The sequence below is a fragment of the Pithys albifrons genome, chromosome 18 (genome assembly GCF_047495875.1).
Source record: "Pithys albifrons albifrons isolate INPA30051 chromosome 18, PitAlb_v1, whole genome shotgun sequence".
In the NCBI taxonomy this organism is placed as follows: Eukaryota; Metazoa; Chordata; class Aves; order Passeriformes; family Thamnophilidae; genus Pithys; species Pithys albifrons.
The window spans coordinates 289,171-315,735 of NC_092475.1; the positions used below are offsets into that span (position 1 = coordinate 289,171).

Genomic DNA, 26,565 nt, shown 5'->3' on the forward strand with positions numbered 1-26,565 from the left:
CCAGTTAGCCATTAAAGATTTTTTGTGAAAGGAAGAGGGCAGGAAAATAGACAGTATCCAATACACACACAATGTTTTAGACTATGTAAAATGTAGAATAGTAAAGTGTCATCTTAGTTTACAACTGTCTATGTTGCTGCCACTGTTTCTTAATACACTTCATGTGCTGCCAAAAACACTCCTAAAATCTCTGCCCCCTGCTGTTGTCGCCAGGCCTAGGGAGACTGCACACACTAATGTGATGTAAAGCAAATCTCAAGTTTATTCAAAAACACAGGTATATATGACCTCAAGTGACCCCGCCCCAGGTGCGGTGGTCTGACTCCAATTGGTTGAGGCTGGAAACATGTCTTTTTAAGGGGAAAACGAAACTTGTAAGGTGGTCACTCAGACCCACCTGAATCGGGTGCAACACCCTGCTGAGAACTTGCCAATTCAACAGTACTACACGGTGGCATATAAATTGGCAATTACCACGTTCTTCTGTTTTTTGAAGAAATGCTGCTATATATTAGAAAGTCACAGGTAAGATTCAGGGTCTTTATCAAAAGTTTCAGAGGGAAACAGGAAAGAATAATTATGCAAGAATTCAGAGTTTCATAATTCTAAAGCTCTGGTCCTCGACAAACCAGTTTAAGCATCTAAAGAACCACAGGCAGCACAGACTGAGGTTCTCCATTCTCAGCATTACACAGTTCTGCTAATTTACCAGTTAGCTCAAAACCCTCCTGATCGGTCCTGGTATCCTCGTGGCTGCCCACTGTTATCCGTGACTTCAAGGGAAGCCTGCATGAGAAGGAGGTCAGTTCCTTAGGTAAGCAGTTAGCTACATACAGGTACAGGCTGCAAAAGCACTTTCTACTTTAGAAGCAGTTTAATATGGGTATATTGGTGCTGGGGGTATGGAGACATCTGAACTGATGCAAAATCGGGAATTAAAAATATCTGCTTGAAATCCTGTACATCTAGTGAATTTAAAAAAGAAGAAATAACAAAGTAAATCATAGTCTGTCCTGTGAACCTCTTCAGAAACAACATCACCACATACAGCCCTGTCTGAGGAAAAGAAGGCATCTACAAGCCTGCTTTGAGCTTTCAAAGGAAACACACACTGACAGGGTCAATAAAAGAGAAGAAGTTTATATGCAAGATATTCTGTGAAACTCTAGCTTGGAAAATTCCAGCACAGAAGAAATGAACCCCCTTGGCAAAACCACTCATTTCTAAAACAAATAAATAGAAAGATAAAAAATACAATAGGGACGAATCATAGAACAGCCAGGTTCATGTTAAGAAACTGTTATTAAAAATAAAAATACATAAACTAATAAATAAATTAAAGGAAGGTTTGAGCATCATCTTTTTCTTAAACAGCTTAAGCAGGAAGGCTTTTTACTTCAAAGAAGCACAAAGTGCATCTGCTTCTTTAAATAAATGAACCTGATATTGCATATTTATCAGGCACTCTGTGGATTTGTAGGGTGAATACATGCGAGCTATTTCAGAGCAAATACACCCATCTGTTTATACCCCTACAGACCATGTTGCTGTGAGCAGGCCCAACAGCAGATGGATTACACCCATTGGCCTCACGTGGCAGCCAGGGAGCCCTACACAACAGACCACTGTTCATATTCCTAGGCAGAAAATTCATCTTATGTATTTCCCTATTTTCTTGGAACAGCTATAACCAGGAGTCTTGTCATCTTAAAGCAAAAAAGAAAAACACAGCAGAAGCCTTGCTAGGGCTGGCTTATGCAGAAAGCCACACAGAAAAGAGGTAATTCAAACTATATTGTTTGTCCTCCCGCCTCGTTTGTAATCAAATTATGTGAGAGCAGAGACTGCATCTTTTTATGCATTTCTGTGGGACTTGCCATCCTGAACCTTTGAATAAAATACACTCTCTTTTGGCTCTTCTGATATATGAATTAATAATTTAGAAGAGAAATTACTACCAAAAAATGCTAACAGATGTGTGGTGTAATACACCTGCAAACAAAGAAAACCATTTCAAAAGCCCTTTGAAATGTATTAGTATTTGTTAGAATGAAGTCTGATACGCCAGGATTGCATTTTTGCTCATACCTGTTATTTCCAGCAGCATTCAGTACTACCCTAACTGAATCGACTCCTTTCATTCCTCATCAATGCACAAGGTTGCCTGTGAAGTGTCAGGCTGTTTTCATGATTTATTTATTTCAGTCATTTGGTAGTAGCTAGAAAGTCAATAGGTGAATGTTAAAATGATTTTTTTCTTAATTATTTAAGGCTTCAGAAGATTAAAAAAAAATCTTAACATGAAGTGAGCATTCACTAAATAATGCTCGAAGGGTAAGAACCCTTACAGTCTCTTTAAAAATAAATAAGGGATCTGAGAAGTTCACTTTGAGAATAACCATTAGAATAGCAAAGATTCCTGGGAACATTCTGCCTCTCCTGATACAGGTTTCTACTGTTGCATATTGAGTAAAACCCATCGCTATTGGTGCCCCGTCCCTGACAGACAAGCAGCAGTGAAGAGGTCTGGTCACCCTCTCCAAGCCTTTGGCACTGAAATAACCTCCACAGTGGGATTAATGGACATCCCACTGGGGAAAAGGTGCTGTCACCATCAGGGATTGCTGAAACAACGCCTGTTCCAACGTGGGTTTAATGCCACTGCCGTCAGCATTGAAATACGGCACCTGCACACGAGGAACTCTTGAGGCAGCTCCTGAGAGACAAACAGTCAGGAGGATGCAGTTGACACCTTACAAAAGCCTTTGAACAGTGGCATCTTTATACATGCATTCATAATAATCAACACTGGCTGCTTTTTCTTTTCTGCCGACAGTCTCAACAACCTTAAACCGTACAAGAAGCAACCAATTTTAACTACAAACATTACATACTGATCTCTTTATGCAGCATATATTTTATACTCAGAATAACTGAACCACACCTGACAAGGATGAGGAGGTAAGATTTCACAGACTATTCTGAGCTGGAAGGGACCCACAAGGATCATTGAGTGCAACTCTTAAAGTCAATGGCCCACATAGGGGATTGAACCCACGACCTCGGCATTACTACAACCAAGTTTTAACCAACTGAGCTAATCTCAGGGTCTTATTTCTTTCATTGCATTTTAAACTGGCTGCAGCAGATGCCTTTTTTTAGTCCTTGGAAGACTGATGATTCCATTATTTGTCGTACTCAGCAATAAATCTATGAGTTTAGGCTAAAGTGAGCACTTTTCCCTACTTTGTGTCTTCCATTACACCGTTATTCATCATGTTTAATCATTCATTTACCTCTGACTGCTACTGCTCTTCAGGAGGACTGGTACATTATTGATTTTTGAATTTTACCCTTTAGAAGCTGGGTAAAGGGCTTTGCAGCTGCTTAATCAGAAGTGATATGGCCAGGACAAGGGAGCTGCAGACCTCAGAAAATGGCAGCTAAACAACATGTCAAGTTATGATAAAATTGAGTCAACAACGAAAGCAAATTCCAATCAACTGAAAATTGCAGCAGATAACCTCAAGAGACCACAGAGGACAAGCAGGCCTCTGCCTTGCAAAACACAGTGATAGGAGAGCAAGATTGAGCAGGAAGTTACAATTTGCTCAGAAAGCAAAAATAAGTGAAAATAAAGTCACAAAAGAAATGAGGCTGTTTTGTTGGGGTTTTTTTCATCCCAAGAAAGCTGCTGGACGTGCAAATGAAACTACAGATCATACAATCAGCTTTTCTTTTAGTTTTCATGATTGAACAAAATTGTTAAATCAGAGAGACCATTCCCACAAGCTTCTCAAGCCAAACTGAGTCCCTGATCCATATGAAAGTGGTTCCAAGCACACTTCAAAAAAGGAAATGACAATTTTTTCTTAAACTCTTTTTTCCCTTATCCTAGAAAGCCATTGTATAGTCTTTTCCCAAAGTTCAACAACCTCAAAGTGTCAGACAAAGCCCAAAGAGACCTTAGCATATCGCAAAGTTTCGCAAGCGAAGGGAGAGCAAGCAGTGTAATTGCAAGAGACATTAATTACCTGCTTCTCCTGCAAGCAGAAGGTGGGCTGTTTCCTGTGCGCCGTTGTCAGGAGAACTGTAAGGTAGTGTACTGTCATCTTTATCAGAACTCAGCTTCCAAATAACTTTAAATGAAACTTATCTTTTTACAGTGCAAAGGCCTCATTTGATACCTCTTTCTTCTTTAGTATTACCATTATTTATAGTGATTCTGGGCAGTAGAGCCTCCTGTTTACTCAAACAGAAACAGATGATGCTTCGTATCTGTGACAAGCAGCAATTCTGACAGGCACCGCGAAAGTTCAGTGTCACCTTCCAGCCTCACTTCAGTCAAGTCATCTTGTGTGCTCCTTGAATTTTCCTGGCTAGTCAGACTGGATCGTAGTAATGCTGTGACCAAGTGCAATGAAGACTTTGGAGGAAATGACAGGGAAGCAACAACCAGCTGTACACAACCTGATGGAAAGGTTCCTGCTTATTGAATGTTGCCTGAGAGAAGGCAAACTTCTCCATAATTCTTCAGAATTGTCTGACTTAGTTCTTTGTTTCCCTGTTGTTTGCCTCCTTAGCTTCTTTCATTCAACATCAAATATCACTTGACTACATGAGCCAAACCTATTTACCTATATGACTTATTCACCATTCTGGTTCAAGTCTAATGATTGACATGATTGCAACACCAGGAAATGAGTTTCCCACACAGCCTAAAATTCTGAAAAGACCAGCAGCAAAATTAATGGAAGATAGGAATGGAAGAATAGAAGTTTGATAGTTACTTGGCCCCCAGAGACTTTGAATTCCAGTTTCTTGTTGGCATCATGCATTGAATCATAGAAACACCCAGAAAGAACACCAATGATAAAGTGCACTGCGTCATAAGATACCTACTTTGATTAGCAAACAGTTAACTCAAACCAATGCAGAGTGCTGAGCATGTAACAACAAAGTATCTAAAGCCAAAATCATAAAGTGCTGGATAAAATAAAGCAGACACTGCAGAGTGATAGGGCTAAATCATGAAACGTGGAACAAGCAAACTTTTGTACTCCACTAAACACAGAGATAACCCCAGAGACACCAGGAGTAAGGCTGGCTTGACATGACAGATTTTAAGCATTGCTCAAAGCTAAAGAGCTGGAGTCATGGCACACATGGTTCTCGGTGCCCAGAAGGACACCAGCTGGTCCAAATCACTTATTTGGGCAAACAGGTACATATCTAACAGAGGCAGGGAGCCCCCCTCAACCTGCTATCAGAGAAAAGAATGTGTGGGTGGCTTAGAGAAGATGTAGCTGTACATTTGTATTGCTCTTTCAGTGACCATACATCCAAGAGTCCAGACTCTGGCATGCAGCTTGGAAAGAGAAAAAAGAACGATTATTTTGACAACAGGAGGCCTTCCTGAAAGCACAGTAACTGAACTCTGACACTCCTTAGATTCTCTGAATCAACAGAGGCCATTCAGTTTGACATCTGCTCAGCAAAGCTAATCACATTCAGTGTTTAAACTTTGGGATAAACAGTGAGATGAATTCCAAATCTGAATTCTTAGCAAGTAGAATAGGAAAGATTTGGTAACTTTTTAAAAGCCAAAAATTCCCAAGGTTCCCTTAGATGAGAAAAAATTGAGAAGTTTGGAGTTTTAACTCTCCACCCAGCAGACATACATTCTCCCATTAGTTGTCAAAACAAGTAAATTGCTCTTCTAACACCTCCAGTATTCGAACTCTACACTTTGCTTTGCAAATCATTTATTGAAACTACTCTCTCATGAAAGATCCTTATCAACATTTGTTCTTTATTTACAGAACTATAAATGAACTATTTAACAAAACACGCATTATTTCCAGTAAGGCGAGGTAGGTAAATCACTGAAACTCACTGACAAGAAATTTTATGAATAATTAAGTAGCCGATATACAGCTACATTACTGTGACCCTCTTACTCAGATTGCCATATTTCTCAGCATGACAGAGGCAAGACTTTGTTTCAGTAGTATAAAGAGACTCGTAATTAAATCTTCATTCTTCAGCATAACAGGATTTTTTCTTCTTTTTATGAGCTCAGATTATTATATTTAATGCTGAAAAATGTTAATTTTCTGCTTAAATTCACCAAATTCCTGATGGGATTTCCTTACAATTCTTTGTTGATTCCAATTTCATTAAAATAAAGTGCTATACATTCTTTAGGTAGAAATTAATAGCACAACTCCAGCCTTCAGAGTAGTCATCTGAACATTACTATTCTTGAAAAATTTCCTTTTAAACATATTGTTAGTATGTTGGAGTGATCTTAACCCACAGTCATAAAATTCCACATAATTTCCTGCATCTTAGTGACTGTAGGCTTTGAATACAATCATTGGTCTTTGCAGGCTGCCTGTCACTTTTAACACTTGAGTATTGACATTGCATCTCTGTTAGGTTCTGTTCGGCCCTTTAATGACTATGCCTATTAATAATGTATCATTCTCTCTCCTCTAGCTAATTTTAATTGCTTTTAATTGCTTTAATTGCTTTTAGTATTAGAATGTAGCATAAACACTCAGGCCTAAAGCCTGAGACAATGCATAAGATGAACTTCAGCTTTTTATTAAAACATGCTTGTAATGACAGAAAGACAAAAAACATCAAGCAGGAAAAAAATATTCTTTATCACTAATCTCAGCTCTCCAGACAGCCCAAAATGAAGGCCAAAGCCATGAATGGTGTTTGTCTCATATCAGACTATGATTCAGTTCATCCCCTTGCCAGTATTAGGGACGCTTCACAAATCATATTTCACTTGGCATAGCTTACACTGATCCACAGCCCTGTAAAGTTTAGTCCCTCTGTTTTACCTGTCATCTCTTATTCCCTTCAATCCACCTGGTCAAAACCATAAAAGCTCCTTGTGCCAGTTGTTTGCACTTCTCTTCCACAGCCAAGCACCTTTCCGGCCCCAGCACATCATGCCCCGGTCTCCCGAGTGCTCCTCCTCCATCCCACAGGCCTGTTCATCTCTGTCAATGGCACAGAAGCCTCAGGACACGCACAGCCCGAGTGTGCCTCTGCCTGTGCCCAGGGTAACCCACTCACTGACCTGCTGCAGCCTCCCACTGTACCACAGCGCTCTCCCTTCTCGAGAGAGGCAAACCCCATCCAAGTGTATTACACATGGCCATTTCAGACCAAATTGTATTTCTCCTTTCCAAAGATGAAAGGTGCAACTTCAACACAGTTAGGAAATCCATGAAAAAAATGTCAATTGTTAACTTGCCTGCTATCTCAGCAGACAACTATATATATATATATATATATATATATATATATATATAAAATAAAACTTTTCCCTTGAGTTCACCATAACATTAGGGCAGATTACATTAAGACTATTCAATCCTCCCCGGCTTCAATATTGTAACTGCATGGGACTAAAGATCCAGGACATGATTTGGTATTTCTTCCCGTTATTGATGCGAGTATTATATTTCAAAGGGTACAAAAACATTAAAATTATTGCCCTCAAGCACAGCAATAACCATAATTCTTACACAACGAACATGGACCCTGTTAAACAATCAAATAAATTTACTTGTGCAAGTGTCAGACAGTGTCATTTGCCCCAGTCATCTTTAATTGATCCTTTCCCTTTAAACAGTGTTTTTTAATATATGACTAAATGAAAAATAGACTGAAAAGCAAAACTTACTGTGGTTTGCCATGTATATATCATCATTCAGCTTCCAAGTGCCTCCTAATGCATCTTTGAAACAGTATACATCTTTAACTAGTCTCTAGTGAACTATATTCTCAGATGCCATCCTCAGAACTCATCTAAAACATGCTATAAATTTATGGCACACAGCCAACGTGTCACAGGTCTTTAACCTGTTTCTTTCTTCCCTTAGAACTGAGGCATTCATTTGCTCTTAATTACTCCTAATAGCCAGAAAGGTGGAAGGCTGATAGTACAGGCAAGCAGGGTGAAACAGAATTCAAGGTCCTTTTAACTACCCCTGCATACCTCCCTCTGGAACTTGAAAGGAAACTTGGAAGCCCTCAGTTGCTGAAACCCTTTTTGTGTCGGCCAGAAGCTGTTTAGGTTGCTGGCAAGGTGCACCTCCATGCTCTTCCCACTGCAGGCTCCCGAGCCGAGGACAAGTGCTACTGCAGCCCTTCCTGCACTCCCCATGCAGAACACAATGGTCTGAACCTGAAGGTTCCCATCCCTCTCACAAACTGGCCTGCATCAGTCCTCATGTGACAACAAAAGCAACAAAGTAAAACCAAAATATCTCAAGCAGGAACAAAACAACCATAGAGCACACAAATAAAAGCATGTTTAATGGTAAATGATTACACTAACGTCTAACTATTAATGACTTCTGTTGAGAAATCCTCCCCAAAAACCTCCCCAGTGCAGTTGGCTCCAGTTGCTGTGCCCCCAGCAGGCAGGAGAGCAGGTTTGGGAGGCACAGCTCCCTCTGGGCACGGCTGGGGGTCACTGATGTCCCTCACACACCACCTCACCAAAGCAAACAGCAGCTTTCAACTGCTCTGAAGGAGTGCAGCTGAATGTGTGTTACCACTGTAGTGGCACAGACAAGGACATTTACCATAAACCTTTCTGCTACAAGCCAAAAATACCAATTACTTCTGGCCTAAAGAGTTCCTCTCAGGTTTTGAAACTCTGCTGTCTTTTGCAAGCACACAATGTACGCACTGGGCAGAGCTGGACAGCAAAGAACACTGAGCAGCCCGAAGAACAAAAGGCAGATCTCTAAAAGGAGACCAAAACACAATACATAGCAAGGACCAACAGAGTGTTTACTCAAATCAAACAGTGAAGAATACAGTTCCTGCTGCTGTTCTCCTTCCAAGTGCCAAGATGCAGCAGTACAGAAAAAGGTGAAACCCTTTATCAGCCTGATAGCTTTTGTTCAGCCAAAGCATGCCGACTTACACAGGTGACATTCACCGTTCTGATTTCCAGGAATTCTCAAATTACATCTGCAAATGAGGCTTGCATCAAAGGACTTCAGCATTCCTGTCAAACTCATTTTGAGTTATTTTTTTAAGCAATTGTGCCATACATCTGACAAACGTCCTACTGTTGTGAACTGTCATAGTACATGACTCAGTTAGGAAGTGTATACTTTACAGTCATATCTAATTTAACATTCTGCAGTTATTTCTTTGTAACATCATGTACTATATCTTATTCTCAAGCTGGGGGAAAGCACAGCTCCATATTCACATCTGCTCCAAGTTCTGACAACTTGCTCTCGTTTTCCCTCTGAGGATGTACAAATGCCCTTTCTTTCCCCTCTTCCAAGGAAGCCTCCTATTCCAAACTCTGCTACCTTCCTTTAACCTCTCACACTCACCACATCTGTCCCTCTCAGCCTCCAATCACAGATGCATGGCCGACAGCCACCTTTCTTTCACAACTGCATCTGAGGACAGCCAGTGTGTCAGACCCACAGAATGAACTCGGGCTTTTTTCTGACTACAAACAACTCTCAAGCTGACTAATTAGGATCTTTTCTTCACATGGTTACAGTCTCTGCAAACTGCTGACATCTCAGTGAGAGCCCAGCTAAATAAATCATTCAAAACGAAAGAGCTCCTTAAGCTGTAAGTGACCTGAAACAGCTGCTAAATTTTTAAATGCCCACATTCTCCCGTCAAAGCAATGAAATACTCTGTATAAATAAACACTGGTTCTCCAAACCTGCTGGGCTATCAGAAAACAGTTTTAAGAAGGAAGCATGGGAACTGGGAATCAGCAGGGATAATTAATTTTTCTTGAAGGACTGTTACACTGTCATTAATTGCCTTGAAGTGTACAGAATGTAGGAACAGCCTCAGTTAAAACTGATGTTCAAATGCCAGCAGTGCTCATCTTTTACCTACATGCCTTGCATATTGATTCTGACATACACGTGTATTATGGAGTATGATATTTTTATTGTGAAAATCCTTTAAGAAAAAAGGTACATTTGGGGAAAAAAATCAGTATTATACTGTGGACATTAAGAAACATCTATTGGATTTTCCAGAACTTGTAACAGCAATTGCTGCTGTTCCAATTTAAGCAGGTATTTTTCTTCCAAAATAGAAAGCCAGTTACAGAGATATTTCTATAGGAAGCTGTCTGCTCTTTCTCATTAATTTGTTATCCAAAATTTCAGTTTCTACTGAAATGTGCTTGTATCGTAAGATCCAGTGCAGAGCTCCCAAAAGCTTGATGTTAAATTATTTACATAGCTGTTTTATTCTATGGCCTAAATAATATAACATTTGAAGAAAACAAGACAGTGAAATTTGTTACCCATCATATTTTTCTAAACACTTTAGGGTACAGTATTCTCTGCAAAAAACTCCCAGTGAAAGGCAGCTACTTTTGAAACTAATGGTGGCACCAAGAAACTGAGAACGCAGAAAAAAAATGACGGGGAAGAAAAAAAAGAAAGGAATTTAGCTTCAAAGATGCTAATACCAGGCAGAAGATTTTTGATGGTAACAATGAAAATGAAAATTAAAAAAAACAATGACTATTTTATTTGCATTCAAACAATAAAGTAAACCCAAAATACAAGGCACAAACTTCTCCCCATCCTACCTTCACACCAATCACCACACCTATGCTACACGAACAACTGAATAGAACAGACATTCTTGTCTCTTTAACCTCTTGTCCTTTCCAACAATATCAGCTATAGCGCCTTTTTAGTCACCAGGATAACCTCTGTTTGATGCCTGAATTAGTTAAGTATAACATAAAGTTCCAACACAACCAGGCTCCCTCTGAATGCAGCAAAGGCTGAAGCAGCATTAGTGGAACAGAACGGGAGCTGCCAGTGAAACAGCCCTGGAGTTCAGGTGAGGTCAAACAGCCACAATAACCTGCAGGCTCTGGGCAGCCCTAGTCCGGTCGCTGGCATTGACTCCAGAGAGTCATAGCCACCTCGGGCATCTTCCTTCCAGTTACAGCTGACAGGATGGCTCAGCCTGATCCCCTCGAGTAGCAAATAACTACCCTCCAGCCACACCAAAGCCAAGCGCTCCCAGGACCCCTGCTTTGCATCCTGCACAGCTTCCTCTCTCTTTGCAGGCTGAGGAACAGCTTCCAGCAGCTGCTTCTGGCTCGTGCCAGGCATTGCACAGGCCCCTCTGCCCGACACCAGCGGTGCCAGCAGAGATCCCATGGGAGCCACACCAGCTCCTCACTCTCCTGGGTGAGTGCAGGAGATTTGCAGCATATTCTAGACTTAGATGTGGAAAACTGAGTTATTCAACAAGTCAGGAAGTACTCCAGGTTTGCCTTAGTAACTTCTCCGACTGAATTGTACTGATGGCACCTCTCCATCCCAGTGGGGTATCCCTGTTTCAGTCTGCATTAGCAGAGGCATCAGAGATTCCCATCTCCATAACAGAGGCTGGCTGGAAGGAATTAATAGGTCAGACATAATGCTACTTCAGCTGCACCTCACTAGGAAGGAGACAGCTCATATTTAGGCAAGGAAAAGTAGTAATAGATTGCAAGTTAATGTTGAAGTAATCTCCTGCTTGTAAGGAATTCAACTAAATGACCTCCACAGGCCTCTTCTAGCCTACATTACTCTATGATGGAGAAGTATAACCAAAACGTACAATATTAGAATTCAGTTTACCATAAAATCACCCAAAGTTTGTTGTTGTTATTGGTATGTACAGCACAACACAACGAGCACTAAGAACTTTGTGCATGTAAAGCTACACAGAGCAGAATCTACTGAATTTTATTTCTAAAATTTTTAATTATTAGTGTATTTAAAACAATTGTTTTAACAGTACAAGAATGTTCAGAAGAAATTCTGAACAGATCTGGAGGAAAAGGCTTCTCCAAGTTCTTACATTGTTATGCAGTTAATTAAACACACCTTAAATGTGAAGCATAGTTCATTCAGACTCATCATACCCATACACATTAGGCAAGGTCTGGAAAAACATGAAGAATTAGCATTAAAAAGGACAGAATTCTGGCATAGATATGTCACTGCAGCTTCCTTAACTGTAAGAATGCATCACAAATTTACAGATGGAATTCGCTTCAGGCTTCTCCTAAGAAATAAATGCTGCTCCTCTGTAGAATTTGGTTCAAAATGGAAACCAGCATGTCATAGCTCCTTACAAAAGATGAAACTCTGTATTTCTATATAGTCATTTCAAGTACAGCACAAGCACACAGATGGACTGAAACTGCCACAGCCTGATCAGATGAAATAAGTGAGAACAAAGCTCTGGATGACAGAGAGACATTTAAATTAAAATATTCCTGCTTTTTACTTGGGAGCTACGCTGGCAACACAATCTTGAGTCACAGCTGTTGCTGAAGACTCAAAACCTTCCAGCTGTACTTCAAGCAAGCATAACTTGGAGAACTTTGTGGTCAGACTCATGTATGAGTAATTGTCACAAATACAGTCACACTCATGGCAACTTTACAAGATACCATTTCACACTGAGTGATCAAAATGTCTACTGCACTTCGAGCTATAAAAAGGTAACACCAACTGCAGAAGATGCAAATTCAAGTTGGCATTCAAGCCCACATAAAAATGATGGTGCTCAGTCCATTTACAATTACAGATTTTAAAAGAATGTGTCTTAAAAGCACAGTTGTATTTTGGACATCTTAAGCTGCAGCATTACCACACATAGAGGGCATTTGCAACGCTATTTTTTAAGGAGGTTTCAGAGACATATGATACAAAGCAACAAATAAATAACAAAAAGCTCCAGCACAACTCATCTATGGTGTTCATGTATGACACACAGACCAATTCTTGCACGCAACTGGGCCCCGTGTCGGGCATTTGCTCGGCCACGTGTAACACAGAAAGTAACTTGGCCACTTCACTCAGAACAAGCTTTACTCCTTTCTGCCATTTCTCTGTTATCTGCTTCATCTTCTGTTTTAACCAGGTATATGGGGGTACAACTGACAGGAGACAAACAGCTGAAGCATATTCCTAAGTTTAGCATGAAAATATCTTAGATTTCATATTTCTAATGAGCACGAATGCTTGATCAAAAGGCAGGAAGGCAACCTTTATATGGTCTGCATATTAAAATTCAATGTGATCTACCCAGCAATAAACATAGAATGAAAACGATGCATCTCATTACATACTGGGGAGGATGAGGAACAGTTGGTATAAAAAAACCCAAACAACAAAAACAAGAAAACCCCACAACAACCCCACACGCATATTCCTAGTATTATCAGCAAAGTAATAAACAGCAAGAAGTGCATTGTCTCAAAGTCCAAAATATATTTCCTCATTCTCAGGCTTCTCCCCAGTTCCTAATATCAAATGCTCAGACTAGACAAATTAAAAAAAACAGAGCACACAAAAACAGCAATTTTTTCCCCCTCTGTTTAAAATCCAAGCAAGTACAAAAGCAGACTAAGAATGATTTCATAGCCAAGCCATATATGCCTGGCCTTTGGCATTACAAACACACCTATTTCAACATCTACTTCCTAACAAGACCCTTTCCCATCTAACATCTGCCAACAGAAGTAACATTAAACTTTATCAGCCAAGCACCACATCAGAAGAGAGATCCTTGGGCCTGCAACCCATTGAAGTGAGAGCTGAACTCCACTGCCAAGTTTTCAGCTGATTTAGAGAGACCTTCTGCTCACTTGTATTTCCTCACTTTGTAACAAGTGGAGCAAGAAGACAGAGTAAGAATTGTCATTGGCTGCAGTCAAGGTCAACTGGATGTTTGAAAGAAAATTTTGTTAGTTTACAAATAATATACTGCTCTGTTTCTAGGATGGAAGAATGAAATCTATTACTTCTGTTCACTAAAACCAAATGCAAATCCAGTTCTCCAAGAACCACTATTTTGGTTTTTCTAACTATTTTTCATTGTAGATTTATACTTCACATTACAGAGAATACTAGAGCTTCCCTCAAATACTTAAATTTAGTAAACCCCACAGATCGTGGCACAAACCTATTTTTTTATTTTTTTAACAATATTAGCTAAATTCGGGGCCACTGTCAAACCCAGCTTTAAGTGTGCAAGCAGGGGCAGTGTTGGCCGCACCGTGTTCTCCGCACAGGAACCCAAGCAGGGCATCATTCACAGGCCTGCCCAGAAAGTGCTCTTCCCATCAGGCCATGGCACGCTGGCTTGGAAGCCAGTCAGACAAAAACCAAACCAGCCTGCACTAGGCAGGGGACTGGGAGGACAGCAGGAGCTGTGGAGTACAAAGGGGTATGCGAGGGGTCAAATATTGCCCCCAAGGCGTACTTGATGTGGCAAATGTTTGCCACTGAGAGCAAGTTTCCAGTGCAGTTCTGCCGTCCTCACCAAGGCAGGGGCATGGCTGGAGTTCCCCCTGCCCTGCAGGGCTGCCAGGGGCACCACAACTGCCCTCACCAACCTCCTGTGGGCACGGGCAGGTCTCTGGCACTGAGAGCCTCCCTTCCAAACAGAGACTTGTACGACAATTACAAAAAGAGACCAAGTTTGTATGTGTAATAAGTTTTCACAAACTGCCTCACTCATTTTACATTCTTTTCCTGTTGCATGTAAAATCATGTTGCAAATTCAAGTTTATTTTCCAAATAAAGGTAAAGCAGATGTTGATAAGCTATTTAACTGTTATTCCCACACATAACCATGACAGTAAATAGAATTACACTGTTAGTGTGATATGTTTTGGGTCCACATTCAACATTCTCTAAATCGTCATGGATACTACAAGCATAAAACAAAACATTTTATGTCATCATTATATATCAGTTCCTTATCAAAAAGCAACAATTCCTAAAAACATTTTAAAGGTCAAAACAGATGTTATTAAAACAAGATTTACATGGTATGAACTGTCCCCAGTTCCATCTCTAGACTGTGAAATTTCTGATTGAAATTAAAAGTGTAACAGGATAGATTTCAGTAACCTAAACACATATTCACATCTTGGTTATAGTAATGGAATTAGTATCCATAAACAGCCAGCACTAACGTCCTGTGGTTCTTACCCCTAAAGCTGATGGCAATTTACATTTTAACTTTTGGGAAGAAGGGCTTTGAGATCATATCTATCCCTCAGGCTAAACAAGTAGATGCAGGAACATCATTAACAAACTACTTACAGTCATGTTTGCAAGATCAAAACCCATCTCTGTTTTTAAACACAAAACCAGTCCCAAAATAACATACTGTTTTTTTCATTACAGTGTTTACACTTCAAAAAGAACTATTTTCAAGCACAAATGTGAGATGAGTTTCATACCAATTTACAGCCTATTTATGTAAAGCCCTTTCAGTCCATTGAGACAGAGGTAGAATCTGAAGCCTCTCAAGTGCCCCCAGTGTGGGCAGCAGCAGGTCCTTCCTGCAGGTGTTGATGCAAAAGTTCACAGAAAAAAAACCATTTCAGAGATATTATTTATGATGATATGCATCATGTATTATATGAAATCTTTTGTGATACATAAATATTTTTTAAAAATCTTTTCCTTTTTTGCAAACAGGCATGTAATGAGAATCATATTCAGTGAAGAGCATTTCTGAAATTTCTTTGTGAAATCTTATTCCAGGAATGTTTTATCTTTTTCTTCCATCTTTCTCATGCCTTCATACCTTTGTCTTTAAGAGTCAATCACAATTCATTGCATTGTAAGATATTCAGAAATTAGTTGGGATAAAGGAATGCATGATGTCAGATTGGCCCATCAACAAGAGGGCAAAATTACTTTTACTCACAAACCCTAATCTGAAGACATACCACATGAGAATATTACTCAGGGCACAGTACATTAGACTCAATATATTCTTCTTACCTGGTCTTGAAGGAATTCAGGTTCAGCCTTCAATCTGAACAAGTTGTTCTGGCTCAACAGCACTGACTGCGGATTTGTCCAAATTAATATAAACATCACATACATCCATGGAGGAAAAAATTGCCTCACTGATTTCTTTTTAAACACAAGAGAAGACAAGAAAGAGATATCACTGAGCTTAGGATTTGAAACATCTGAAAAGCACATTCCCACTCTTTCAAAAGCTTGCAATTTGGTTCCTCACAACCGCTAACCAAGAGAAGCAATTTCCTCATAAATTCAAGAATAAGGGAATTACACTGTGTGTAATTCCAATCTTCTCAGTCACAGTTGCTTTTTCCCTCCAGCAGTAGGAATACTCAGATATGAGATAGGGAAAGGGTCCATGGAGACCACCACCAAGTCCGAAATCCTGTTAAACCGGTAACAATACCAAAACTAACAGACCCTGACAGAATAAGCTCATAAACAGAAAAGCCCAGGGACTAAGCTGTGGGGCACTGTAGCTCCCTTTGAACACAGCATTCCCTGTACTCTCTGATGACTGACAGAACAAGTTTTCACTTCCAAGAAGCTTCAGTCAGTAAAGAAAGAGCAATTTTTGCAACTAGAAATTCCTTTTGTTTCAACTTAATTTTCAAGAAAACGGAAACAAGACAGATGTTGATATTTTGCTTCTTCCTCTGCCATAAGAGAACAAACCAGAAGAACAATATCAGGAAAATACAGGATACTTTTCATCATTTAAGTTCAGGCACAAAACCACATTGTAATAACATAACAAACCACAAGTTCAGCAGTATTTCTATAGAATCACAATTTCCCCCACCCTCCTCACGATAAGAAGGAGGATTGCAGTGCCCAGTAGAGTGTAATGTGGTGGATCCTTTCCATACAGGCTCTTAGAAGAGAAGAAGAAATTGGTTTAACCACCAGGTAGAATATATGTGAAGTCCAGTGTGGATGGCAATGGTTTCACAGCAAGTGATAAAGCTTGTGCAGTCCTGTCTCAGGAATGGTTTTGCCTACATTCAATGCTTTTTTACAGGTAACAATGAAAAGAGGGCAGGGCAAAGATAATGCCAGTTGTCCCCGGTTGGTGGAGGTAGCTGGTCTCCAGCAAAACTGCAGAACTCAAGACACACACAGAGCAAAGACACTGCTTATTCTGTGTGGTGCTCCAAGACACCGAATGCAACACGTTCCCAAGAATCTGTTCCTGGAAATTCCTCTCCCTCTCATGGTTGCATATTTGTAAAGTATGATCATCAAGAAGTGATTCTTAGGTCAAAACAAGTCCCAAAATAAAGCAAGCACCTGAACAAGTGTCCTGCCGCAGCCCAAGCTTCCCCAGTGCCCCTCCAAACCCACCTGCCTACAATGCCAACGAGGGACTGGGCATTGCTGCAGAAGGGTCTCCATCTGCCCTTTGCAGAGCAGCTACACCACAGCATAAGGCTGAGCACTCAGTAGGTTGTTTCTACCTGTGTTTGTTGCTGCCATGGACAAAAGGAGAAATAAGGAAAGATTTCATCCCCAGAGGAAACTTGTGGTAAATATTTCAAGGAACAGACAGAGCCGAAAGGATTGGCTCTAGAACAGCTGTTTCTCAAGGCCTCACCCTGTAAGCACTAGACATTCTAAAGGTCAGAAAGGTTCAGGCTGTTTCGGCTTATGAATTACTTAATGGATTTGTGATAGATAATATGAACTGCTACTATGAGTGGGTGCGAATAATCACATTCAGTCTCTTTCTCCTGATTATTGTATGACTTTGTTTCCTGAAAAAGAACATATAATTCACAGATGAGGCCACCCAGGTGCCAGAGAATCCCATTTGCATCAGAAAAGTGGTATTCAGCTCTGCCCTTAGACAAGATCTTCATTACTATTTTGGAGTTATATTTAGATTCATTTGCATAACACAGCCATGCAATAATAGAATGGCATCAGTTAAAAACTTCCCTACCAATATCTGTACTGGTTCTAGTTTAATTTAAAGCGTGCAAAAGAGGGGAGCTCCTGGGAAGCTGCCAACAATAATGTCCTACTCCACTTGAAGCAAATAGTTTGTTTCCTCCATGGGAGACATATCAATACTCAAGAAACAAAAACAAAATCAAGAAAAGCTAAAAGCTTAGTAATGTAAATCAGGGTGGAGGAAAAATGAAAGAAAGCTCCTCATTGGCATTCCACAACTTCTGCAGACCCCCATGGTCCATTAGCTAATTTCTGCTAAAACACACAGCTCTAGAATAATAAATGCCAGTGGCACATTTCTAAAGGTTTGTGGCAACTGAAGTAAACATGTCCCTGTTCCCAGGACACCAAGAGACAGAAAATTAACCAGAGGTTAACTGGGTCATTAGCTAGAGCACAATATAGGTCACTGCAGATTTAATTTAGTTTGTATTCAGCTAAAGAATCAAATACAGCAACCAGTTCTCACAGCAGGGAAACAAGTAACTTATCAGCATGCTCACGTATCTTGGATACCAGGGCAGCAAGTCTGCCATTGCCATTCACACCCCCCGAACTGATTCCACATCACTGGGATGAGACAAAGTACAACCTACACACACGCACACAATCAAAATGGGTCTGAATGCAGGTATGCAAATGCACACACAAATACTGAATATTGACCACAAGTCCAAGTGGCCACACTTAACAATGAAATAAACTAATTTCTACGTCTCTAACTTACTGTCTCAGATGAGTAATCTAAATTAAAGAATATAGTGAAAAAGGGTCTGAGTAACTTCTTAAAAGTTTCGTAGACAAATAGAACTTGCTGTTTGTGTCTTCCATGAGACATGCATCATCAGCATGTGTGGGACATAATTAATCTTTAATTAAGGATTCAAGTGTTGTCACTGAAAACCTGCATCTTAAACTATTTTAATATTGCCAAGACAGGAAGAAAAAATAAATCATAAATTGCACTTGAGTGTTATAGAACAAAATTGAATTGCTTTGTTTACAGTTATGGAAGCTTATAAACTGGGACACAGATGGGAAAATCCTCTTTATGGAGGGTGATGGGGTACACAGTGGCTTGATTTAATGTTGTTCTGCTGGTAAGAACCACCTGCTCTTAGGTGAAGCTCAAGTACTCTGATCAGGACGTGCACCTTTTGTTTCTTTAGATGTGTTGTAAGCAATGCCAACTGTAGGAGGAGGAAAGACTGTTCAGATTTTGGGAAGCTTCAGTAGAACATATTATGGTGTACTGAATCTTAATAATGCCCCCTGATTTTAATGTGATCTACGCTGAGAGCAAAGATACAGGATGATGCACGTCTCATGGAAGACACAAACAGCAAGTTCTATTTAAAGCTTGCTATGGCATGATTAGAACACTGAGATGTACACACTGGAAGGCAAAGAGCATGCATCTGTTTAAAAATGAAAGTCTTCACTTATTTGAAGATTCCGCTGCATTGGAGAACATTTTCTTGCTTAAAACACTTGTTTCTGAATCAGACTTGCAAAGTTTGGTCTACAGTGGTATATCTCAGATGAATCCAAATAACCATGAACATATTCCACTGTGCTTGGCTATTAGTTGACCTAGCATAAACCAAATACATGCCTTCAGGGCTTGGGATCCATACCCTAGAAAAATTTGCAAGAATCTACATTCAAGAAGTATCAGAATGAGCAGAAATATCAGACCTCCTAGTCAAAGGAATTCATCCACTCAATTTTGAAAAACCTGAAATCTGGGTTTGTACTGTGTTTACTTTTTTGGGTTTAGGTGCGGGTTTTCCTAATAGATATTAATAATCCTATAGACTTGCTGTTTGCAAATCTCATTTCCAGAAGAAGGAAAAAAAGACATTTTTGCTAGCTAAATCTTTCAGTCATTTTCATTCTTTATATTTAATAGAACTGTTCTTTTAATTGCTTGTAACATCTTGATTCTTGCAAAGATTGCCAGAAAATTTTGAAGTATCTGAATTTTTAAATTTGTTTTGAACATTACAGTAACTATCAAGGCTGTCTGGTTCTTTTCAACCTGCAGCCATATTACAAGAAGCAGGATGCACTCACAAATTCATTTTATTGTTTGACAGCACAGCAACTTCAGCTGTACTTTTAATGAGATAAACACACAGTGGCAAAGTACAGTACTCGGTCCCACTTTAGACCATGGGTGCAGAGCCAGAAAATTTACTTATACATGGCACTACATGATAAGCACCTGCAAATGCATCAAACTGTAGAAGCTTTTCTGTTCTGTAGCAAGCAATATTAGCACTCTACTATGGCACTACAAACCCTTGCACTGCGACAGACAGGAAGAGGAGCAGTCACATGGATCACCTGAAACCAGCTGAAGCCTTTCCCTACAGGCCTTCCCTGCAGTTGTGGTTAATGCCTTCATCAGGGCAATATGCAAGTTTTTATTATGTGTAGCCATCCGATGGAAAAGGACTGAAGACAACCACAGCTGTTAAAAAGCAAAACATGACAGACTTCAAATTGTCCAGAAGATTATGGATGTGAACCAAGGCTACAGCACTTCTCTACAGTGCACTGCTGGACTACCTGCTTAACAAAACCGGGACAAATCCCAGTTCAACAGCAGGGCCTGACAGAAAGGAAGAGACACCAACATATGTGTTAAGTATGTAAAAAAGTCTCCAGCATTCTTTACTGGTGTGAAAAGAGACAATTAATCCTTCTTCGTTTAGAGGGGAACGTTTTTGTCTTGCCAGAGGACAGATTCCCAAAGAATGGGATTTTCCTACAACATGTAATTTTCTCATTTGTCATTTGTCAGGGCCCAAAGACCTTTTACTGCCCCTGGGATGTTTGCACATGTTTAATGATCCTTTTAGAAAACAATGTCACAGTCTGAAATAGGAAGTCACTTATGTCACTGATGTCGCTAATTTAAACCCCATAATGTCACACTGTGAGCAGCTACTCAACCTACAGGCTCTTGTATCACAGCAGGAAGAAGATAACCCATGCAAGTATCACAATCAAGGAAATCTGATAGAGTTTTTAAAGATTGATTTGATTCTATAGCTTGACTACCAGACAAGTGTGACTAAAGAAAAATCACTTGGTAGAGATTTAGATGTACTCATTAGAACTCACTTCTATACACTCTTCAGATGCCTCCACTTTCATCAGTGTGCCGGGATCTGGAGCAGCCAGGAAAGAGCCCAACCAGACCACAGAAACCATTGTATCGTGATGCTGCCAGACATCCAGCAAGAGCTAAAGATGTACCAAGTGAATGAGAAGGCAGAAGGCACGTTGCAGTGTTGTCTTCAATGGCAACTATACCATCTTGCCCTCCTGTATGCACAGCTGAGTTACATTTTGTAAAATATTTCTCTGCACATATTATTATGAAAAAAGCTTTCAAAGAGCAGAGCCATATTACTTTTCTGCAAGCCATTCAAGTCTTTACACACTTGCTCTGACACAGAAAAGATAGATGACATAAAGGAGGCAGAATATTTAGAAAGTCCTTCAAATGCTGCTGGCACTGTAATACAGGGGAAAATAAAAAAATCATTAACTACCAGTCTTTTCTTATCATGAGCCTACCAAGTACTTGGTGTGGGAGAAGAATTGGATTTAGGTTTTGGTACCTTAACTTGCCTTAGAAGCAAGTTGTGTTTTCCAAGAATTCATGTTACAGTAACAGAAATACAATGCACTGGCTCAGAATTCTCACACTGAAAGTATAAAAGCAGAGCAATGAAAACTGCACCCTAAAACACATTCCTGCTGTTTTGACCTGAGTTCTTTCCCTCCACTGAACAGCACCAGCTCTGGGATAACAGGCAGGAAATAACACTGCAAAAAAGGACACAGGAAGGACTTTGTATTGTTAGCACTGCAACCACAAAGGTAGAATTCAGAAGAAAAACACAAATATATATAAGCAGCTCTGAGAGAATCTGTAACAGGTCAATTGACCGGGACATGCACATACCCCTAAGAAGTTTTCCTTATTCAGTTTCCAGATGAAAATAACATCAGCATCTTTTAGATCCACAGTCATCCTTGCCCAAATACTACTTGAAATCCCAAATTCTTAAATACAAAGAATTCATCTCTTAGGCTGGAGACTCCCAGGCCATGTCTCAGTCACAGGGACGATCAAACTGTCAGCCCACAGCAGAACTATTGTTCACAGCACTTCCTACCTCAGGGATCAAGACTTTCAGCCTTTCATGATTGCTGCCTAAAACCTTCAGATAAGGCAGGCAATTCAGTTGTTTTCCTTTCAGGAACATGAAATAAGGTGCTGCCTTTTTCTAAATGGAACATGACTTTCAGGAGCAATGAGACTTCATCCAATAGTTATGTTATTTCTTGTGAGGGATTGATATTTACAGTAGTTTACCAATCACCATAAAGTTACAACTTTCATTTTAGAATACTATATGCAGATTAGGGACAACTAATAGCCTGATAGGTTAATTTTAATCTGACACTATCTCCTAACCATTAAATATGGCTAATTATTACTAGTGATTACTTGTAAGAACTTTAATTTCACCACAAACTACTTAAACTCACTGAACTGTGAGCTGCAATTCTGATTTTACTGTGGAAGGTGAACCAATGCCAGTAAATACACACAGAAACACAAAATAACAAAAAACCCCAGAAGAACATTTTTATGGGAATCAGAAATATTACACAGAGGTCAGCCACTGATTAGCTGGAATCCTCCCTCACCCAACTTGCAGCATCATTTCAGAGTTTCTCCCCAGGCACCATTTGGGTGAGTCAGGGTGGTGGGGACAGGCAGTTAACTAGCAACAAACTGTACAGAGAAATTCAGGCAATTTCCAAAACTTAGACAAAAATCCAAATAAATAAAAAAAACCCCATGTGAGATATGGGGGGGGGGGGGAACAACAAAACAAAAAACGCAGACAAACAAAATAAACCCCACCCGTTAGTGTTTCAGGTTTCAAATTAAATCATGGTTTGTATTAGAATAAACCCGAGATATTCTCAAAAACATGAGCATACTGGACCATCCAATTTTATGTTGGAAATGTGGGCCTATGTGCCGTTCTCTCTGGTGCCCGTGCAGCCTGAGACACTGATCCAGCACACTGAGAAAAATGAGATGTGTTCTGTCAGGAATACTTCAAGGGACAACTGGAAAGGCAGGTCTTACATATCCTTCCTGAAAACCTGCAAAGGTATGAAGCATTCTTCCTAGAAGCAAGATCTCTCCAACATCTTTAACCAAACTTTTCTGATGGGATTATAGCAGTTCTTGATCTTGCTTTCAGTCAATTCTAAACTTTACAGCAAGACTACATGTTCGGGGGGCAGAGGGAAGGATGTCAAGAAGAAAAAAGGGAAGAAAATACTACGTTTCTCTGAGGTGTTACAACGTTTAATCATCTATGCTATCTACAGAGCAGTAAGTTAGAGATGCCTGGCATTCAAATTAATTACTTCTAAAAAGAAATTTTGAAGGGAACATAAAATAAAAAACTGCACCAACTTGTAGAGTTTTTTGGAAATATTAGATTACTAAATCTAGCATCTCAAAAATACACATCTGCTATTACACAGCAAAAGTATTTGCTTTATTCAATCACCTACTCTGTCATTCGCAACAGAGAAGGGTCTTTCTCATATACCTAAATCAGCTTTATTTGCAAATTTGACATTACCAGTTTATTTTAATTGCTACTTTGTGGATGAGCAACTGTAACTCTTCCCACCTGAGACCCTCATAACAAATGCTTGAAAGATAATCACAACAGTGAAATACACAGACTACCTTAAAAAAAAACATAGCCATAGCAAAGTAGCATCTATTCCAAGTTAACATTTTGTTTAATGAAATAATATTAGATACTTAAATAAAAAGGAGACATTTACCTATCCATTTAGAAAAAAATGATGGAGAAAATAGTACTGAAAAGCCAAATTAATCAAAATGAGTTAATGTAGCACAGGCAAACACTTTCAGCTAGAAATTACTCAGAATAAGGCTCCTTGCCAGGAATCTAATGCAGAAAAAACCCAAATACAAAGTACCAAACAAACCACCAAGTATGATATAGCCAAAACACCAGAACAACTAAGAGTGTCTTACCTTCAAATATCAAAGTCCAGGAAAAAAATCCATTATATGATTTAACACTATTTTCTGAATGACACTAAAGCAAACACATACAATCCTCCACATTCAAATGACAAAAATCCATAGTAGAAAACCCCTATGATTCTATAAATCAGCACAAATCATCAAATTCAATGCAAGTTAAGTGTTCAGAGTTCACTTAACTCCCTAATACAGATTAAAAATAAAGCTATCCTATTTAAACTAATATTTTGAGTGTTTCCCTAATCCTCTCGCACATTCCAATTCCCAATCCCCCAAAAGCCAAGCAGAGCAGCTAAGGTAAAACTGAGAAAGATGGTAGCAGGGACAGCTTTGGAACAGCACACTTAAATGTTTACGTTTCACTGCTGTAGGACATGCTATGAAATGCAAGGATTAATCAAATTCTGTGAAGAGCATTGACTTGAAGGACTCTCGTAATACATTTCTCTAAACAATATCCATGTACATGTCAGTTTAATTTTCACATAACAAGAAATTCAAAAGCAACACTGAATGTTAGCTATGGAAGAATATCTTTATGTAAACTTATCAAAATTATATTCAGAGACTAGAGAGGGAAGGAGAGAGAACTGCTATGCATACAGTTAGCATCAAAACTATTGCTCCAGTTGCATCCTTTGGAGAACTCATAACCACATGATACTCTAGTGCCTAAGCTGTTAAAGCGTGGCCTGCCATGCTTTACATCTCCCTTCGCTGAGAGCAAAGCACTGCAGGTATTGCACTGCAGGGTAATTTTGGAATGCACCTGCCACCTAACCAATTAAGGGGCTTGTCACTGTCTGTCTGATGGTGTAAGATGACATTCACTGTTAACAGCAAAGACAATACTTATTGCCATGGTAAAAGTTTAGAAAAAGCATCATATTTTTACCATTAATTTCCTATTGCTTGGAACATTAGTCACAGAAAAGCACGATTGCTAACGCATTCATTCACATGTCTGCAGGCTGGAGAAAACAAGGGAGACGACACAGACACTGCACCTCTGCAAGGCTTAACATCCATATATAACTCTTCAAAGCACAACGATAAAAAGTGAAGCAGCTAATTAGAGACCTACCTACAGCTCCGCCAGGTTTATGCCTGAAGCGCTGCAGCTATTGAACAGCCTAGCACACGGCTGGGAACCAGGAGTTTTCAGTACAGCACATGTGGTTATACCCCAGCTCTGTCAATGCCTCCCTGCATGACCTTGAGCGAGTCCCGTCTGCATCTCAGCGTGTCCTCGGGCAGCCCCCTCCCCTCAGCGTGTCCCCTCAGCGTGTTCCGCTCAGCCCCCTCCCCTCAGCGTGTTCCCGGGCAGCCCCCTCCCCTCAGCGTGTCCTCGGGCAGCCCCCTCCCCTCAGCGTGTTCCGCTCAGCCCCCTCCCCTCAGCGTGTCCCCCTCAGCGTGTCCCCGGGCAGCCCCCTTCCCTCAGCGTGTTCCGCTCAGCCCCCTCCCCTCAGCGTGTTCCCGGGCAGCCCCCTCCCCTCAGCGTGTCCCCCTCAGCGTGTCCCCGGGCAGCCCCCTCCCCTCAGCGTGTCCCCTCAGCGTGTCCCGCTCAGCCCCCTCCCCTCAGCGTGTCCCCCTCAGCATGTCCTCAGGCAGCCCCCTCCCCTCAGCGTGTCCCCTCAGCGTGTTCCCGGGCAGCCCCCTCCCCTCAGCGTGTTCCCGGGCAGCCCCCTCCCCTCAGCGTGTCCCCCTCAGCGTGTCCCCGGGCAGCCCCCTCCCCTCAGCGTGTCCCCCTCAGCGTGTCCCCCTCAGCGTGTCCCCTCAGCGTGTTCCGCTCAGCCCCCTCCCCTCAGCGTGCCCCCTCAGCCCCCTCACCTCAGCGTGTCCTCGGGCAGCCCCCTCCCCTCAGCGTGTCCTCGGGCAGCCCCCTCCCCTCAGCGTGTCCCCTCAGCGTGTCCCCCTCAGCCCCCTCCCCTCAGCGTGTTCCCGGGCAGCCCCCTCCCCTCAGCGTGTCCCCTCAGCCCCCTCCCCTCAGTCCCCCGGGAACCAGCGCGGGCTCATCAGTCACCAGTGGCTCTGCACCGACGAAGCTGCAGTGAAGGGGAGCTGGGAACCGGGACGGGGGTTCCCTCGTCTACAGGTGATAAAAACCTCCCCGACACACACTCCCGATCTGCTCAAGGGAAGAATCGCCCCCGCCCTTCCCCGCTCCCCGCCCGCGCGGGTTTCCCGCAGGAGGAGGCGGCGGCTCCGCCTCGCCCGCGCCGAGCGCGCCCTGCGGGCCTCCCTCCCTCCCTGCCGCGGGGTGGCTGCTCCGAGCCCCGCGGGGCGGACACTCACGGGCGGCCCGGGGCCGTGCGAGGTGCCGGGCGTGCCGGGCGGAGCTGGTTCCGGCGAGCGAGCCGGGCCGGGGGCTCCGCGTTGCGCTCCCGCCCCGTCCCCGCCCGGGTCGCGCCGCCGGCCAATGCGGGCAGCGCCAGCGCCGCCGCCGCAGCCCCGTCCGTGCCGAGGCGCCTCCTCCAGTCGGGCCGGGGGTCCCACCCGAGGCCGCCCAGCAGGGGCAGCCTGAGGGGATCGCGGCCGCTCCGAGGAGCTCTGCGGCCTGCGGGCCCGGGGCTGCGGCCGGCATCGCCCCGCGACATGGCC

At 41.6% G+C, this 26,565-nt stretch overlaps 1 protein-coding gene across 2 annotated transcripts in view; it reads right to left on the reverse strand.

Annotated features, from left to right (window-relative positions):
* SULF2 (sulfatase 2) overlaps positions 1-26,337 on the reverse strand; it is an 86,092-nt gene extending 59,755 nt beyond the window's left edge. Inside the window, exon 1 of one of the 2 annotated variants that reach the window (XM_071572552.1) lies at positions 26,260-26,337. The gene's annotated coding sequence lies outside the window, so the exon portion shown is untranslated. Of the gene's footprint in view, positions 1-25,048; positions 25,229-26,259 lie in introns of those variants that run through there. The other variant, XM_071572554.1, reaches the window with a different exon arrangement.
* Between the last annotated feature and the right edge of the window lie 228 nt (positions 26,338-26,565).